This window comes from Sus scrofa, chromosome 11 (assembly GCF_054392235.1).
Source record: "Sus scrofa isolate SSC_HxYL_T2T_F1_AM1 chromosome 11, Sscrofa_HxYL_maternal_Yorkshire_Landrace_v2.0, whole genome shotgun sequence".
NCBI classification, from domain to species: Eukaryota; Metazoa; Chordata; class Mammalia; order Artiodactyla; family Suidae; genus Sus; species Sus scrofa.
The window spans coordinates 75,897,909-75,916,992 of NC_139393.1; the positions used below are offsets into that span (position 1 = coordinate 75,897,909).

The 19,084-nt window shown below is 45.6% G+C and overlaps 1 protein-coding gene across 21 annotated transcripts in view; it reads left to right on the forward strand.

The window, feature by feature from the left end:
* Nucleotides 1–19,084, forward strand: part of CLYBL (citramalyl-CoA lyase) — a 283,442-nt gene that overhangs the window by 196,003 nt on the left and 68,355 nt on the right. For 3 of the 21 annotated variants that reach the window (XR_014819831.1, XM_084982226.1, XM_084982225.1), the window contains exon 1: nucleotides 16,038–16,352. The exons of the other annotated variants lie outside the window; for them this stretch is intronic. The gene's annotated coding sequence lies outside the window, so the exon portion shown is untranslated. Of the gene's footprint in view, nucleotides 1–16,037; nucleotides 16,353–19,084 lie in introns of those variants that run through there. 21 annotated transcript variants of the gene reach the window in all.

Sequence of the window (19,084 nt, forward strand, 5' to 3'; positions counted from 1 at the left end):
CATTCTCTCAGCCACAGTGATTGGCTCAGGCCAGGATATGTGACATTAGCCAGTGCAGTCAGAGCAAATCTTGGTACTTCGTGGGTGAAAGGGGCTGGGGATCTTTCTCTCTGGACTTCGCTTGAGTGGAGGTGAGGCTGGCGCTGCTGCAGCCATCCTTCTGGGGAGCCCAGGATTTACCACAGGGAGCCGAGAATGGAGTCCTGAGAAGTCAGGACTGAGAGGCGGAGAGGCAGCTGGCCCTGCGGATGTTCTTTGACCTTATATCCAGCTAGCCCTGAAGGAAAATCCCTGCCCTGAGAGCACTCTCCTGAGCCATTAAAGTTCTTTTTAGTGGAAGCCAGGATTGAAGGCAGTTTTTTGGCCCTTTCTTCAGAGAGTCCTGTTAGAATAAATCTATCAGGTCCTACTCTGAGAACAAGGTTTCAGCAGCTCAGACCCTGTAGGAGAAGGGGCAGCTCACTCTGAGGAAGGACATGAGGGCAGAGGGAAGGCTGGGCTGGGTTAAAGACGAATCCCCATCGCCCTCAGCCTGGGCCTAGAGCCGCACTTGGCCCTGTTGAAGGACCCCCCAGCCTCCTGGCCACGGAGCTCCAGCTGTGAGAAGGGTTGATTAAAGAGCTTTAAATGCAGCTTGAGTGTTTCCCCACTTCCCTCTGCCCCTTCTCATTACTTTGGTGTTTATCAGATATTCACGATGTGTGAGTCGCACATCACTGTCCAAGCGGGTTTCTACCCTGAAATAAATGAAAAAACATACAGGTGTTCTATGGCAAGAACCATCCTGTTCTCAGGCCTTCTTTTGTGGACAATTCAGCAGACGGTTGGATTTTTAAAAATCAAACTGAATGTTCTATATAATGATTATTTATTGATTTAGAAAGAGCCAAAAGTTTTGGAAAAGAAAGAAGAAAACGTAATTCTCCTGGAAATAAAATGTACTGCTATCCTGAATAGAACGTTTCTTAGAAAAACTAAATGGAATTTATGTTCTTTGTTCCCCAAATTCTTGTGTCAAGCACATTGTGCCTTTCCTCCTTCAGTTTGTGTTGTTACTGGTGCTGTCGCTTTGTGCATCTGCTTTGTGCATATGCCAAGACTGAAATCGGAAGCAAATGGGTCTATGCATAGAAACAACCAACAAGAGAACACAAATCATTGAAATTTACTTATAACCTTAAAACCTTATTTTAACTTAATAACTGCAAAGTTTTCCTTCCTTTTTTCTTTCCTTCCTTCTTCTCTTCCTTCCTGCTTCCCTTTCTTTTTCTTTCTTTCTTTCCTCCTCCCCCTTCTCTTTCCCCTCTCCTGAAACATTAGAGATAGCAAAATGTACCACCTATGGTTTGAAATTCACCTTTTTGCTGGGGGTGGGGGGCAGACTCCATTGAAAGTTCAAGTAAATAGTAGGGTGGCTGATGAGAACAAGAGGCAAAGTGTAAGGCTTGGCTCACTCACAGACTAATCATCTCTCAAGTAAGTCCTTTTCACCAATGATGTGCAGGTTTTCACCTGCTGCAGGTAGATATTTGTAAGATAAATGCATGCATGACTGAATAAGTGAGCAGAGTGTGCTCTTTCCTCTGCTCAGCATCCTCTGAGGCTTCCCAGGAGCGTCATTCCTCAGAGACCTTCCAGAACCACTGAGACTCAGTGATTTCACTGACTCTGTGTTCTACCTATTCTGTATGTACCTTCCCTCTGTAACACACACTGCTTCTGTAATACTTGTGCAGTGCTTATCTTCTGTACTAGACTGGAAGCCCCATGAGGACAGAATTGTGTCTGGACTCTCCAGCACCTGTAAATGTACCCATATGGGCCCCTTTGTTGCTCTCAGTGGAGGTGGAGGTGGCATGCTTGTGATGATTTTAACCCTTCTCTGAAACTGAGCATCAAGAAATGAGTTTGGGGGAGTTCCCGTGGTTCAGTGGGTTACGAACCCAACTAGTATCCATGAGGATGTGGGTTTGATCCCTGGCCTCACTCTGTGGTTTTAGGCTCTGGCATTGCTATGGCCAGCAGCTGTAGCTCCAATTTGACCCATAGCCTGGGAACCTCCCAGTGCCTCAGGTGTGGCCCTTAAACAAACAAACAAACAAACAAATGAGTTTGTGTAACCCATCCTGACTCAAGGGCTAAGTCTGACTAGGCCAGTGAAGGGTAATTCAGTCCTCCTTGCCAGTGACAACGATGAGGTATGTAGAATGGCTTCCTTTAGGATTCTGGGCAAGTTTTCTTTCCTCTTAAAAGAGAACTAATCCTTTTTTCTTGCTAACAGCGACAAAAGGGCATGTCACAACAGTTACTACTAAGGACAGTCTGCCTTAGAACAAAGATGACATTGTGGGTGCAAAATGGGTACCGAAGAAATGGGCATCCCTGACACGGTAGAGTTGATGGTCTGCCAACCGAGAAGCTCCCCGACCATTGGATGTTGTCACATAACTGTCCTTAGGGTTTACTTGAGTCAGTCTGAATCGGGTTTTACATTCTCTGCAGCCTAATGTAACCTCAATGAAATGGAAACCCTGTGGGCTTTGGTGTCAGTTGCACCTGGATTTGAGTCTTCTTACTGATGTGAACTTAAGACCTACTTTCTTTCTTCTTCTTCTTTTTTTTTTTAAATTATTTTATTTTATGGCCACACCCACAACATGTGGGAGTTCCTAGGCCAGAGACTGAATCCAAGGAACCCCAGGGCCAACTTTCTTAATCAGTGTGGTGGAGGAAGTAATACTTCTAACATGCAGGTGACGTGCGGATTAAGTGACGCTGTGGTATGTAAAACCTCTGCCAGCGTGCCTAAAACAGATTAAGTGCTCAACGAGGGTTCTTTATTTTCCATTTAGGAGGTGTTTCATGTGTTGATCTTGGGCATCCAATGGGTGAATTAGTGAACAATGAAATTGATAATCCCCCTTGGCACGTGAGCCACCCATCAAGTAGCTGACGTCTAGCGTGAGGATCAAGGCATTCACCGGCATCACTACAGTGAGTTCCACAGCAGCCCCAAGTGGGGCGCACGGCCTGTGAAAGAAAGGTAAAAGTACTGGCCAAAACAAATCTGAAGGCTGGAGTGTAGGTCTTACAGCCGTCATCTGGAGGAAAAGGAACAGTGGAAGATGTTGAGGATGTTGTTAATTCTGAAAAAAAAAAGAGTAGAAATCAGAAAAGACCTCAAAGAGAAGAGGGAATAGAATTGTCCTCAGTGCTTCGGAGGGCAGGATGAGGACAGGCTTCCTCAGCAAATGACGTGGATGTAGGTTTTCATTCAGCAGGAGAAGAAACGGCGGGAGAGTGCTCAGTGCGTAATTGGCAGAGAGCAAGTGCCCATCACCTGAACAGAGGCCTGCCTGGGCACTCTCTCATCAGGAGCCTCGGGCAGGAGCTCTGCCACCTGGTCCCCAAGGGTTCTTGCAGAGGTCTGGATTTGACATTGAACTGTTCAATTAGACTCTTGTTTGGACTCTGGCAGGTGGAGTCTGTGAGCGCCTCTGTTGGTTTTGCTTTTATTTTTCTGATTTCCCTCCATCCTGTCTCTGATTTCTTCCTCTGCCGCCAGGCGGACCACCACGCCTGCGTCATCCTTCAAACTCAGCTCTCACCTTGAGCTGTTTGTTCCGTGTTCCCTTGACACCTGAGTGACCCTGTACACGCAGGCAGGGTAATGAGATGTGCAGCTACAGTGCAGTTTTTAGGGAACTTAAAGGCCTACCTGCCCTATAGTCTTTCTGTCTCACCTGCCACAATACCTGAATTTCCCATTTTCCTTATCTTTTACCTAAGGCATTGCCTCCAGCATGATCTTGGTAAGATGTCAATTAATATAGTAAGTTATTAATACATTACCTAGAGATATTAATACCATATGCTTTTTTAGAATTTTGTCAAAATCTGCATAACATAAAATTTACCATTTTCACCTTTTTTTTTTTTTTCTTTTGTCTTTTTAGGGCCGTACCCGCAGCATATGGAAGTTCCCATGCTAGGGGTCTAATCGGAGCTGTAGCTGCTGACCTATACCACAGCCACAGCAACACCAGATCTGAGCCACATCTGCGACCTACACCACAGCTCACAGCAATGCTAGATCCTTAACCCACTGAGCGAGGCCAGGAATCAAACCCGCAACTTCATGGTTCCTAGTCGGGTTGCTTGACTGCTGAGCCACGACAGGAACTCCACCATTTTAACCATTTTTAAGTGTAAGTGTCTAGATCCTATGCAGCTCTGGAAGTCACAGATAAAAGTAATGAAAAGTGAGAGAAGCGCTCGTACTGAGGAGGAGAGCGTACAGAGGTACTATGAAACTGGTGTTGATCCTGCAGCCTCAGGACGCTAAAGCTGCAAGCCAGGGAGACAGGGAAGGCTGGGAGGGAGACCCTGTTGAGTGCCTGTAGGGACTATTTCTAGAAGCTTTTGCATCCATTTACTTATTTAATCATCAAAACAGCCCAGCAGGTGCTCTATTTTTATCGACAAGTCTTGTCAGCTATTTCAGATTTTTAATTTTTATTGCTTTTAACAGACCTAAAGAATACTTTCAAAAGGGGAGAAATCATTTTGAATCCACCAGTCCCACACAAAACTCACTCCAATACTTCCCTCTTCTTTTTGAGGCTTTGCCCAGTTGAAGCTGTAATTTGTACATGATTGAATAGTTGTAATTTTATATTCTGCTTTTCTTATGGCTGCAAAAATCTTTGTATTTATTATGTTAATAGGCGTGTATATGTATCAAGTGGTTTCATTGCAGTTCAGTTAACCACTCCCTCGCTGCTAAAAATTTAGATTGTCTCCCATTTTCACTGCAATTTTATGATTTAGTTGTATAATTTTATTCTATATTATATAACTTAAAATTTTATGATTTTAGCAACAAGGAGCCTCATCTATATAACTTTTCCTTTCCTACATTTCTGTCTTTTTTTAGACTTATTTCTTTATGATATTTTGCTAGGACTAGGATTACCCGATGAATGGTTAGAAACTTTTTTTTTTTTGGTCTTTTTGCCTTTTCTAGGACCGCTCCTATGGCATATGGGGGTCCTAGGCTAGGGGTCTAATTGGAGCTGTAGCCACTGGCCTACGCCAGAGCCACAGCAACGCGGGATCCGAGCCGCATCTGCAACCTACACCACAGCTCACGGCAACACCAGATCCTTAACCCACTGGGCAAGGCCAGGGATCGAACCCACAACCTCATGGTTCCTAGTCGGATTTGTTAACCACTGCACCACGACGGGAACTCCTGGTTAGAAACATTTTTATGGCTTTTGTTATGTATTGTCAAGTTATTTTACAGGAGGATATATAATATAAAAAATTATTTTTCAAACATTGATACTATATTTTCAGCAGCAATATTGGAGTGTACCAGGGTTTCCCTATTTTTACTTTTAACTTCATTTTACTATTTATTTAGCTCGTGTAAAATTATATTGCATTGCTTTTTTAAAAATGACTTGCATAAGTCTTGTGTTTAGTAAATGTGTTTCCATATACTTTTTTTCTAAACTCTTTGCCCAGTTATCTGTTGGGTGACTTTAGCACTTTTGTATTAAAGTCAAGTCCTTAGGTGGCTTAGTGGGTAAAGGATCCAGTGTTTTCACTGCTGTGGTACAAGTTTGATCACTGACCCAGGAACTTTGGCATGCCTCAGGTGTGGCCAAAAATAAATAAAAATGAAATAAAATGAAGACCTTAGATACCAGAAGCCAAGATAGATGTGCCATGCTTACCTTTGTTACTTCTCAATCTTGGACAAGTTATATTTAATTTCATTAAGCCTCAGATTTCTCGTTTTTAAAAACAGAAACAGTAATAGTACCTACCTTGTTGGACGATTGCAACTATCAAATGGAATAATGTGCATGAACCACTTTACCGCAGTGTCTGGCACATAGAATATGTTCAATAATTATTAAACATCTTGGGTCTTAGTACTTTGAGTCATCCCCCTACCTGATTTCCTTATCCTTTTCTTTATCATCTTCTATTTCTTTTTCTCCTGTCACCTCTCACTCTTGTGTGGTTGAGTTGCTGGGAGCTGGAGGTGAGGGCGTTGGGGTTGTGCAGGGCCAGCCCTGCCACTGTGTTCACACGTGGGCATGACCTGGCCTGACCAAACAGCATTTCCACTCCAGATGTCTGTGTCTGCCTTTTTATGTATGGATGGCTGGTCAGTGGAACTGCAGAGTTGGAAGGATGGACAGAGACCTTATTTTAGCTGCCCTGTTTCTTGCGCCTCCCCTTAGAACTGGCATTTGCACAGGATTGTCCAGGTGGAGTGACCCCATTTGCAAGAAGGTTCAGGGAAAAAAGTAGCCTCCTCACCTTCAGCCAGGTCAGGCTCCCCTGCCGCAGATGCGGACCACATCTGGATGTCTCTGCTCAGACAGAGCGAGAAGGTGCAGAAGGTCTCGCCCATGTCCCTTAGCACCTGGTACTCAGCAGACACTTTATCTGAGCTTGCTTACTGAGACTGGAGAAGTTCGCCACCTTGCCCCAAGAGTGCCTCCAGAGCCCATACTAGGAGTTCCCATTGTGGCACAGCGGAAATGAATCTGACTAGTATCCATGAGGAGGCGGCTTCAATCCCTGGCCCCTGCTCAGTGGGTTAAGGATCTGGCATTGCCATGAGCTGTGGTGGAAGTCCCAGACGTGGCTTGGATCCTGCTTTGCTATGGTTTAGGCCGGAAGCTATAGCTCTGATTCAGCCCCTGGCCTGGGAACTTCCATATGCTGTGGGTGTGGCCCTAAAAACCAAAACCAAAACAAAACAGAGCCCATACTACCCACCACATAACTCATCTGCAGGTTAGACATTATTCAGGTATCTGAAGACCTATTACATAATGTATTTTTATAGGAGAGAGAAATTCCTTTTCTTGCATGCTTATCTCTGATTCTTTCTTTTCATCTCTACAGATTGTTGTTTTTTTAATTTTCCATATTTTTACCTTGAGTCCAGACCCATTATTTTCATAAAGACTCTGGAATTCCCGTCATGGTGCAGTGGTTAATGGGTCCAACTAGGAACCATGGGGTTTCGGGTTCGATCCCTGGCCTTGCTCAATGAGTTAAGGATCCGGCGTTGCCGGTGAGCTGTGGTGTAGGTCGCAGACGCAGCTCAGATCCCGAGTTGCTGTGGCTCTGGCGTGGGCCGGTGGCTACAGCTCTGATTGAACCCCTAGCCTGGGAACTTCCATATGCCACAGGAAGCAGCCCTGGAAAAGGCAAAAAGACAAAAACCACAAAAGCTGTAGGACTCCCCTCTGATTTAGGTGCTTTTCCTTCTCTGGGCTCCCAAGAATCAAGCTCTTGCCACTGAATGAGTGTGACTAAGCCAGAAGGGTCGGATTTGATGGAAAGTCAGTTGGGTAGCATTAAATTAACTGTTAGCTGGAATCCAGCACACCTAGCATGATGTTTGTGCAGCATGATCACAGTAGCCAGATTGTAGCAAGAACCCAAGGGTCCATGAGAGACGGCTAGGTGAAATGCGGTATATCCATATGGTGGGAGAGCCTTCAGCCTTAAGAAAGGAAGGAAATTCTGACACATGCTACGACACATGAATTTTAAAGGTATTATGCTAAGTGAAATGCGTCAGTCACAAAAGGGCAAATGACCACATGATTCCATTTATATGAGGCACCTAGAGTAGTCAGATTCATAGAAGCAGTAAGCAGAGCGGTGATTGCCAGGGGCCAGGGAGGACAGAATAAGGAATTATTATTTCTCTTTTCCTTTCTTTTGTCTTTTTAGGGCCACACCCATAGTATATGGAAGTTCCCAGGCTAGGGGTCCGATCAGAGCTACAGCTGTTGGCCTATACCACAGACACAGCTATACCAGATCCTTAACCCACTGAGCGAGGCCAGGGATCAAACCTGCTTCCCCAGGGTAGCAGTCAGATTCTTAACCTGCTGAACCACAGCGGGAACTCCCAGGAATTGCTGTTTAATAGGTATGGCACTTCAGTTTGGGAAGCTGAGAGAAGTTCTGGACATGGTGTTGGTGGTTACACAGCCGTGTGAATATGCTTCACGTCACTGAAACATTCACTTTAAAAGGGTTAACATGATACATCTCAGGTAACTTCACCACAGTAAAAATTTTGTTAAAGAAAAAGAAAATTGGGACTCAGCCAAGAACATGAAGAACATGAAAAGAAGTTAGTTGAAAAAATTTAGCAGCAACTTGGGTGAAAAGATTACAACTCAAAGGAGAGGAAGGAATTAGGTTAGACTCTAATTTAGACTCAAGAAAACCAACTAGCCAAAGGGCATGAACTTGAAATTCCCCATTGTCATAGCAACTGTAGGAGGGCTCAGGACCCTCTTGGCAAGGGAAGGGTCTCATAGGCCTGTGGTGCCCAGAGAGCATCCTCGGACTAAAAGCAACCCCAGTCATCACAGATGGCATCAGTCACTTAGAGATCCACGAGCACTGTCGAAGGAGGTGGGAAGGTTTTGCTTGTTAGGTCACGCGTTTGACACACTTAAGGAGAAAATTAATGTATTAAATTCATAAATACAGCTTTTAAAGTTTGAGGGATTTTAATAAAACTGTAAATGGCCCCAGTTGAGATTTGAACTTACTTAAATCTGTTCAACTTGAGTCAATCCATCTTCTTTACAAACAGAATAAGATTGCAGGCTGAACACAAAGGCCTAAGGAAGAGAGATGTTTGGAACTGGTCATTTCTGAAGCCAGAGGAACATACATGGTCTTTCTTGTGCACAGAAGCTGCCCTCAGACATTCAAAGAAACTCATATTGCCTGCTCCAATATAAGTGTCTACTCTGGAGCATCTTGCCGATTTAGCTGTGGTTTTCTTCTGCTAATCTACAAACTTCTTAAGGTATAACCATGTCTGTGTCCTAAGCCGCTACTACAGCTCCAGGTGCACAGAAGGCACTTAACAGATGGTTGAGGAGGATGCTATAGAAGGAAAAGATAGTCTTGAATTTATCCAGGTGTTATCCTATGCTTGTTAATTTTGTACACACACACCTCCCAGATGCCTGCAACAAAATTGTGTTTTGATATCTCTGTAGACATTTGCTAGATGAAGCCGTCTACTTATTTTAATGGGTTACCATAAATACATTATAATAAATTAATTGAACAAAGAAATTAGGAGGATCCTTATTTATTTTTCTTTGTCCTCTAAGGACCTTATGCAGTAGTGTCTAGACTTTGGGTACCCAACCCACATTTGCTCTCGTTCTCTCCCGAAAACGAAATGCTACTCTTGTGAGACTCCCTTCCTCCAATGGCCAGTGTCACACACAGAAGACCCTCCTCTGCTGTGCTGGGCTTGTGATCCCTTCTCTGAGCCCAGAGGCGCTGCACTGGAATAAAGGCATCAAGGTTTCAGGCTTGATGACAGAGAGAGCGCTCCCAAAGCATTTTGTAAACTGAAGGGAAGAACTATCCTCTCTCTGAATCAGGAGCTATGTCTTCATGTGTGGTTTTCTCTTGTGGCACCTTTCCTCTCGTGGTGGGACAGATTGTCAAGTGAAGAAAGGGATGGCTGTAGGCCCTTGGCTGTCACGCTGTTAGTGATGAGCTGTTTCCACCAATTATGCCCTTCCATCCAGGGGGTGGCGGCTGGCACCTCTGGTAATGAGCTGATTTCCAGGACTTGCATGGTGAAGGCTCTGCTGGCTTCCTCTGGCCTCGGCTTGCTGCTCTCCTTGGCAGCCTCAGAGTTTGCCGACATCATTACCAATGTGACATGTTCCTCTTGGCCAACACGAAAACGCAGGGAAGACATGCCAGTGTGCCAGGAGGGCCCGTGGAGCTTCAGCAGAGTCACATGAAGCTGGCTGTAGCCACCACGGCAGACTTGCCCCCAGGGAGCAGAGACACAGACTCACCATTTGGATTCTCAGGAATAAGTCAGGCCCATATTTGCCGGCAAGTGGAAATTTCCCTTGTACACAGGAGTAACGTAGGAGCTTTTTCTTACATAGGCATAACGTTATTGGTGAAGTTGGCCTACCGGCTAGAAGATGATTTGCTCAGTAACTCATAGAGTCATTACTGAGAAACCACTGTCTGGCGAGAGAAGGCTAGTGCTGGAGATGAGCAAAGAAACACAGTTCCTCCTCTCACAGAGCTTATGCGCCAGTGAGAGAGACACCCGTCCAGTGGTTACGGCAGTTCACGTGTAGTTGTGATAAATGATGGGAAGACAGAGTACAAGTGTTATGAGAGTGGAAAACAGGACTCCAGGCTGGAGAGAAGGAGTCCTTATGCAAATGACCTTTGAACCAGGTTCCAAAGGCGATAACTAGACTAAGGTGGATACAGGGAGAGATGGAGCAGAAAGCCTCGCGGGCAGGAGGAGAAGCGCATACCAAGGCCCAGGAGCAGGAAGAAGCCTCTGAGAAGGCCATGTTCCTGGCGTGCCTAGAGCCGAGGGTCATGGAGGGTGAGGCCAGAGGGGTGGCAGGGGCTGGGTGTTGCTGGGCTGGGGACCACTGTCAGGACTGTACGTGTATTCTAAGGGCAGTGGAAGCCACTAAGGGTTTGAAGCAGCAGAGATGGATGTGCTATAGAATAGCATCTCGGATGCAGTGGAATGGGTTGGAGCTGAGCCAGGGTGGATGGGAGGCCTTCCGCACACGGTCACAGTGATCACTGAGAAGAAATGAGGCAACGAGGGATCCCGAGGGTGTGGGGGACAGGATTCCCTTCCCTCCCGTCCTTCCTTCCTTCTTTCCCCTCTAAAGCTACCCCCGCCCCCCGCTTCTGCTCCCAAAGAAAGAAATGGGTTCTTTTACTGAGAAGACCTTTACAGGCTTCTAAGTAAAATTCCTTTCTCTGTCTCTGTGGGGGAATCCCTCAAAGAAACAGGAGCCTACGATTCTATGGCAGGCGAAAGATTTTAGGAAAGCCATGTTCCAGTTCTGAAGGAGCAAAAGGCGTCCTCACAAGCACAGTGGACCCTCCTGTGCCACTCCAAAAGCCCTCCATCCAGGCCCATTAGAACCCCCAAAGTGATCTGATTTCCATCAATCCCACAGCCAGCCAAGCAAGGTCACGCTTCTAGGACTCCCTCCCGGCGACGGTCCAGCAAACAATAAAACAGATGCAAGCCCTGCTGTGGTGCAGAAGCCCACTTTGGAAGCCAGGGAGTCAAATACCCATTATCCAGGTAAGCAGGCTCTCGGTGGGAGACCAGAAGTGCACGTCAACACGCCAAGTGGAGAGGGGCTGGAAAGCACGGGCCGCCTGGGAAAGGAGGCCTCAGCCAGGCAGTACTAATAAAACCGGACAATGCCACGGAGCTGGCGTGGCTAAGCCAGGAGCGAGGCGAGGATGGGCTGGGGGAGGAAGGGCCGCCCTTCCTCCAAAATCAATGTCCCTGTTAACTTGGGCAGAAGAAAATCTGACAGCTCTGGAAACCTGCCCATCTGATGAGAAGGAGGAAGCTGAGAAGCGGTTGGAGCCCGAAAAAGCCCAGAGATGCAGGCGCGATCCGTTGCCCGTTGGGGACCTGGTGGCAGGCCTGCTCTGCTCTGCTTTTACCAAAGCCCAAGAGGACAGGTGCTGCTGCCAGTCCCTACCACGACCGCCTCCGCTGCCTCGTAATGTGCCTGCCCCTCCAGTGATCCCAGCTGGATCTGTTTTTATAAAAGATCCAAGAAACAAACAGGGCAGTGAGCTTCTGAACCCAGGTTGCCTGAGGTCTGGTTAGTGTGGGGCCAGTCCATTATATACCTGGGATAGAACCGGGAAGCCACTGGAATGACTAAAATCTACAGAGAAACAGACGTCTGGCCAAGAAAATTCTATGACATTGCCCCCCTTTTATTGACCAAGCGATACTCTCCAACGGATCCATGATACTTATTTCAGGCCACTTGTGTGAAGGGAATAGTATGAATCCACAGTCCTTTATCCACATTTCCAAAAATCGAAGACCTCTGAAATCCAAAAATTTTGTCCATAGTTTTCAGATGACTTACTTGGCAGCAAAACTTGCCTAAACTGGTTTGTAGACTCCATCCTCTTAGTGTGACTAGGCCTGTGCTGTGCTCCAGGTTTCCAGGGAGAGTGATGGAAGACAGGCTGCCTGGGCAGCACTTTCCCTTGCCCCCCAAAAATCTTAAAATATCTTTGTCTCCCAGGTTTTCTAATGAGGGACTGGAAACTTGTATTGTTATGGGTTTGAGGACTTGTGCTCCAGTAGACAATTAGGAAATCCAAGGGCAGACTAAATAGAGCCCTTTGCACTATAAATATTTAATAGCCATAGAAATGTTTGGGGTTGATGGAATTGCAGAAATTCCCTCTTCTATGGTCTTTGTCCAAATTTCAATGGAGACAGCATGTGGTGAAAAAAGTCAGAAGGTGCCTGGGCCATTAGTAATGACCCATGTGGCCTTGGGCAAGGCTTTTCTCCTCCCTGGATCTCATCCATAAAATGAAAGACTTGGACAAGAAGATCCCTAAGGACGCTTCATGTTTTCAGATTCCATAATTCTATGAACCACCTATGGGAAGGATAAGGGGCTGGGCAGCAAGATGCTCAGAGAAGACCTCAGAGTGGGAAAAGCATGAACGTAGGTGCATGTTCAGGTCTGTTACTAGGCATGGAAATAACACAGGCAGTCAAGCGGGGTGGGGACATCATGCTACCGTGTACGGGTCTATTCACAGACCCTGGGTGCCGGTGATCAATATACCCAGTACCCTGGATGGCAACCGGCCTGGCAGTGAGTGAGGCTGAGGAAGATCCCTGTCGTGCCGAGGCTGTGACATTGCATTCTGCTGAAATCAATTTGGCTCCGTTTCATGCGTACCTAGCAGATTTACCAGATTGTGAAAATGAATGTTTTCTCTGCGCGTGGCTGATTTTCGCATGCATCTGTTCACTCATCTAAACCTTAGTTACATGCTGCTAGGAGAATGAAAGGCTATAATTTCTTCTTTTTGAAGCAGGAGTGGTGGAGGCACCATGATTTCTGCTTTACAGTTCTGCGCCAAAATGGTGAACCACTTTTCTTCTTACTGTCTTAGAAAGAAATGAGGTGATACAGCCGTGTTTTCTACTGGATTTGCACATGACCCTGACTGTATGGGAGTGTGGCGCCTCAGAGCACGGTCTTCAGAATGTAAATACCCAGTGGAATGCAAGCATGAGTATTTAACTGTGTCGTTTTCATGTGACATTAATAAGCCCTTGCTGGCTTGTCACGTTTCCATTTTAGATGGCAGTGCTTCCTTCGGATGTCATTGGTCAAGCGCAGGGACAGTAATACTAGTATTTCTTTAGTGCTTTGCATTTCTGGAATGCTTTTATCGCTCTGAATTAGAAAACCACAAACAGTTTCTGCTCCATAGCTTTGTACTATAGTCTTCAGTGTTCATAAGGATAATATGCTCTAGTGACTAATCAGTAAGATGGGAGTTCCCGTCGTGGCTCAGCAGTAATGAATCCGACTAGTATCCATGAGGTCGCAGGTTTGATGCCTGGCCTCACTCAGTGGGTTAAGGATCCGGCGTTACCGTGAGCTGTGGTATAGGTCACAGAGGCAGCTCGGATCCCATGTTGTTGTGGCTGTGGTGTAGCCTGGCAGCTGCAGCTTCTATTCAACCTCTAGCCTGGGACCTTCCATATGCTACAGGTGCGGCCCTAAAAAGCAAAATATATATGGTGGATTTTGGAATCAGTCAAACTCAGATTTGGGTTCTGACTTCCTGGGTGTCTGCTCCTGGGCAAGTCTCTGTGTCCTCATCTGTAAAATGGGGTGAGTGGCAGGCTTATCACAAAGTGGTACGAGGATAAATCAGAATGTGCATGTCAGGAGTTCCCATTGCAGCTCAGTGGTTAACGAATCCAACTAGAAACCATGAGGTTTCGGGTTCAATCCCTGGCCTCGCTCAGTGGGTTAAGGATCTGGCATTGCTGTGAGCTGTGGTGTAGGTCGCAGACTCCGCTCGGATCCTGTGTTGCTGTGGCTGTGGTGTAGGCTGGTGGCTACAGCTCTGATTCGACCCCTAGCCTGGGAACCTCCATATGCCGCAGGTGCGGCCCTGAAAAGCCAAAAAAAAAAAAAAAAAAAAAAAAAGAATGTGCATGTCAGCTGTGTAATCTAGCACCTGGAATAGAGTAAGCGCTCAATATATTGTACCTGAAACTGGATGATGGCCACTTTGCTGTCCCCGAGTCCTTCTGCCCCTGGGAATCACGTCATAGCATAAAACTTCCTAAGACAGAAAAATCCGTAGGCCACCGTCATGGACCATAACCTTTCCTGCTCCCTCTTCTCCTCCTTTTCGAACTGCTAGAACCTCTCCTCCACTCTTCTTTATTTTGCAGAGAAATTTGGTTTCATTTGCCACAATCATAGTTCATCCTGGCCTGGCCGTGGGGGCTCTTTCCAGTAGCGAGTAGCCCAACCAGTTTGTTCTTAACTGAACAGAAATAGTTATTTCAACCCTTAGCCTTTCTATACTAACTTCATGGAAGGTAATTATGATCATAAATTTTTTCAAATACAGTTTTCTCCCTGAAGAAGTCTGCTCCCAGCTCTCCCCCTCACGTGGGTGTTACGGGCGGGTTGCTGCAAGCCCTGGTTCAGGGGCTGGCAAACCAACTGGAAAAGTAAGGGACTGAACCAGGTCTGATAGTCAGGAACAGAGACTGATCTCGGAGCAGAGGATTTGAATCTCCTAGACGGTCCTTTATCCCAAAGGCAAAGTTTCTTCCTTTAAACGGTAAAATGAAAAGTAGGGAAAGAGGGAGCCCGGGTGGGGCTCCTGAAGCACAGGTTTCTCCACTGGCCCCAGGGCAGCTCACCCGCCTGCACTTGGGGCGTCCCACTCTGCCTCCTGCGGGGTCCCTTCTGCCCAGTTGCTCACCAGGACACTTGGGTCATTCCATGGGACTACCATAAGGAGCAGCATTCCCAGGAGTAAGGTTGGAGTCGCAATCCCAGAAGGAACCTCAAACCCTGCAGGCGACAAGATGCAATTTATATGTGTGGATGGGTGTGTACGTGGTGTTTGTGTGGATATTCTGTGTGATGTGTGTGTGTGGTTGGGTCTGCGGGGATGATGTGTTTGTGTGCGTGGATGGTGTGTATGGACAGGTGTGTAGATGTGTGGTGTGCGGTGTAGAGAAACCGGGTGGACCTTAAAAAGTTTGGAGCAAGCCTCTAAGCAGAGCAGCCTGGCAGCACCTGCCATAGGTGTGGTTAGTCACACTTATGTCCGTAGTTTCTGAGCTGTGGTCAAACAGCATAATAATTAGGTTCATAATAATCTGCTCAGTATTTACCAAGTGCCTAAGTGTTCAAAACATTGTACTGCTCAGTCTTGGCCACGGGCAGAGAAAAATATAAAATAGCAAGTTTATTTTCCTTATTGTCCATTCTAAGTCATGGTTATAACTTAGATGTGTGGCAGAAACAACACTCACCAAGCCCCACCCAGTTCCAAAAGGACTTCCAAATCCAAAAGTCCTGATTCAAACTGATATTTTACCAAATGAAAGCTTTGATATCAAAAATACCAAACTTGGAGTTCTCTTGTGGCATAGTAGGTTAAGGATCTGGCATTGTCACAGCAGCCCAAGTCACTGCTGTGGCGCAGGTACAATCCCTGGCCCAGGAACTGCCACAGATGCAGCCAAAAAAATTGCCAAATTTGGTACAGATATCTGTTTTCCAGGATGCAACCCGCAGATAATATTTTAATGTGCCATTTAACATGTTTTTTTGCTTGAAAATGGCTCCCAGCGACTATGTCTTTCCTGTTTTGGTTACAACCGCAGTGCAATAGACCTGAAAAGTTGGGCAAGGGCCAAGTAGACCAGGCCCAAAGAAGATAAATACGCCAACTCCTTTCTAGTGCTTCTGGCTGTGATTTCATGGGAAGCGGTAGGGGGTCTTAATGTATGCGACAGGTAGGATTTGCTTTTCCTTCTACCCACTGATAATGGGATAATGCTTAAACAGAGATGTGAATGACACTGGCAATACAAGAGCCATGTAATTACCTAGGCATTTGCTCATTCTTTCTCAGCCAAGTCAGCTCTTAGCCAGATTCTCTTGCTTGGTTTTTTGTTTTTTTGGGGGTTTTTTTTGTTTGTTTTTTTTGTTTTGCTTTTTAGAACTGCACCCATGGCATATGAAAGTTCCCAGGCTAGGGATCAAATCGGAGCTGTAGTCACTACACCACAGCCACAGCAACATGAGATCCGAGCTGCATCTGTGATCTGAGCTCACGGCAACACTGGATCCTTAACCCACTGAGCAAGGCCAGAGATGGAACCCGCATCCTAGTGGATACTAGTTGGATTCATTTCTGCCGCACCACAACAGGTATTCCCCAGATTCTCTTGCTTTGGATTTATCCCTGGTTAAGTATTTCCTTCCCAGGGATAATTTTCATGAGACTGTGATATATTTCCTAAAAAGAATTCGATTGTATATTAGGAGTCCTTAAATGTAGAACAACTGTCTTCTGTTTAGATTTCAACACGTAAGTCTTTATCGTGCGTGTGTCTGTGTGTGTGTGAGAGAGAATGAGAGATGCAAATGTGAACACTGAGCCAAGCTAGGAACCCCTGGGTTCCAGTTCTCCCCACCTCTGGTTGGATGTGGGAATTTGTGTGGTAGAGGTCAGCCTGCTGTTCACCAAAGCCCGCTGCTTCGTCCTCCTGGCACGCAGATGCTTCCCAGCCTCCTTTGTAGTTATGTGGTGCCATGTGATTCCATTTTGACCCACAGGATGTGGGCAGAGTGATGTGTGCTTCCAGCTCTCGCCCACAGAAATGTTGCTCCATCCTCCGTGTTCTTACTCCTTGTTGATAGTTAATACCAGACAGAGAACCTGGATGATATGGGTCAAGAGGAGAGCCTCTGGCAGCCTGGGTCCCTGGAGACTGAGTGGAGCAGAAGGCATGGCCCCCAACTCCGCCCCACCATGGGTTAGATTTGACATGAGTAGGAACGGGGCTACTCGTATGTTAAGCCCCTGTGAATGTAGGTGTCTGTTATAGCGGCTCACACCACTGTAGCTAAAATGTGAGGTCTACCCTGTTCAGTTTCTTCGGCTGAAAGGTAGGATTTGCTTTTTGCAAAAGCTCCACTTAATCCCCTTGAGATCGAGATGTGATATGTGTAAAAATACTTTCCTTATTCTGTGTTCTTTTGCAGCCCTTCCCTGTGCAGTAATAGTTTAAATATAATTTTATATTTAGCTCCTTTTCACTTAACACACCACAAGCATTTCTCCACATCGCCACAGTCTTCATAATTATAAATGTTAATGACTGCTTAATATTCCATCAAGCTGATGTACCATAATTGTCTAAAACAAGTGTGAGATGCCGCTGTTTTACCCTGCTTTGAGAAAATCCAACTTATCAAAACAGTTAAATCAGGAGGGGGGGGACTGCTCAAGTTAAAGGAATGTTTACTCATCAAAAGAATTCTCTGCAAGGGACTTTTAAATAATGAGTTCCCCTTGTGTTTCTTTAGTATCATTTAAATTACAAAAATCTAACAAACCCTCAGCCACCTACGATATACAAAGCAAGATACCTGCATTTTTTATGTATACATTTTGACATATATGTGTGTACAGTGGCTGTTGGTTGAGAGAACCCCAGCTCCCCTAAAGCCCACCTGATCCAAGTGATCCTTCCTGAGTGGCCAGCCTGCTCCACTTGCGATGCTCACCAGGCACTGATGGTCGTGCAGGGGGTGGGATGGGAGAGGTGGCATTCACACTTATATTTGCATCCATTGTTTGCGCACCTGCCCATATTTTTTCAATCTTGTCTTAACCACAAAAACAGCAATACAAAAATGATAATAGAGTAATAGAAAAGGGAAAAAGTCAGAAGTTTATCATAGTAACTGTAGATGGGCTACTTCAGTATGTTTTGTTTACTTTATCCAGGTGCACCCAGAATATATACTTAGTTATATTCATCTGTGTTCAGTTTTGTTTCCTCCTTCTGTCCTATAACCCTCTGTAAATTGTCACACTGCTTCATAGTCTCAATAGTAGTACAAAACTCTGGCACTATCTAAACTTTCTCCATTGGAGTAGTCACTATTAACAAGTTGCAGAAACTTTTAACCCAGCATTCACCATCTGGATCAGAATAACACAGGCTTGCATGTGTGTACAGGCAAAATGTTCAGGTTTGTATGGATTCAGATCAGAGAATCAGAGGGTATTCAGCTGTGTCCCCACTGGGATTGCACTGGGATGCAAGTCATTTAAACGTGTGCATTATCACCAATGGCCAGTCCCTCTTGTGTGACTGTCTTCTAAGCAAGGTTCCTTAGCATGGTGTCTCACTGTCTATGTACATTGCCATATGTGTTTAATACAGTGTAGAAGGAAATCGTAAGTTGTAACTACTATGCAGTATCACACACTGTAAACACACACACACACACACACACACACACACACATGCGCGCTCATTCTTTGTTAAATAACTAGATGATCAGTCTATTAAATCCTTTTACATTATATAAAAAGTACTTGGTAGGTTGTTACATGGGCAGTTAATCTTTTTAAAATGTTTTCTGAGGGTTTGGGGTGAGCCTAGAATATAATACGTTTGGTTCCATCTGTAGTAAAGGAATACAGGCTCTCACCATCTAAAACCTTGCTATGCAGCCATTTGCAAGAGACAGATTAGATTTTGGGTATTGAAGAGTGTCTGTATTTATCCATATTCTGTACTAGGCTCTGAGCATCTTAAAGACAGGAACTGTAATGTATTTGTCTTTGGATGCCCAGCATCTAACACAGCACCTGGCACTTCATTGGTTTAATTCACATTATTCTGTGAATAAGTAAATGAACAGATATCATCATGGATCCAAAATTGCTCCTGTTTTTAGATAAGCATATCTCCAGTTTTCATTTTCTATCGAAAATTAGGCTTGTTTTGCTCCATAAAAGGCCTAGGCAACAAATTTTTGTGTGTGTTGCAAGGCAGAACCAAAGCACAGCATGTGTGTAGACCCTTCCTCTACCCTGGCTCTCCTGGGTATAGCCTAGCCTAGTGGTGTTGACCTCAGGCTAG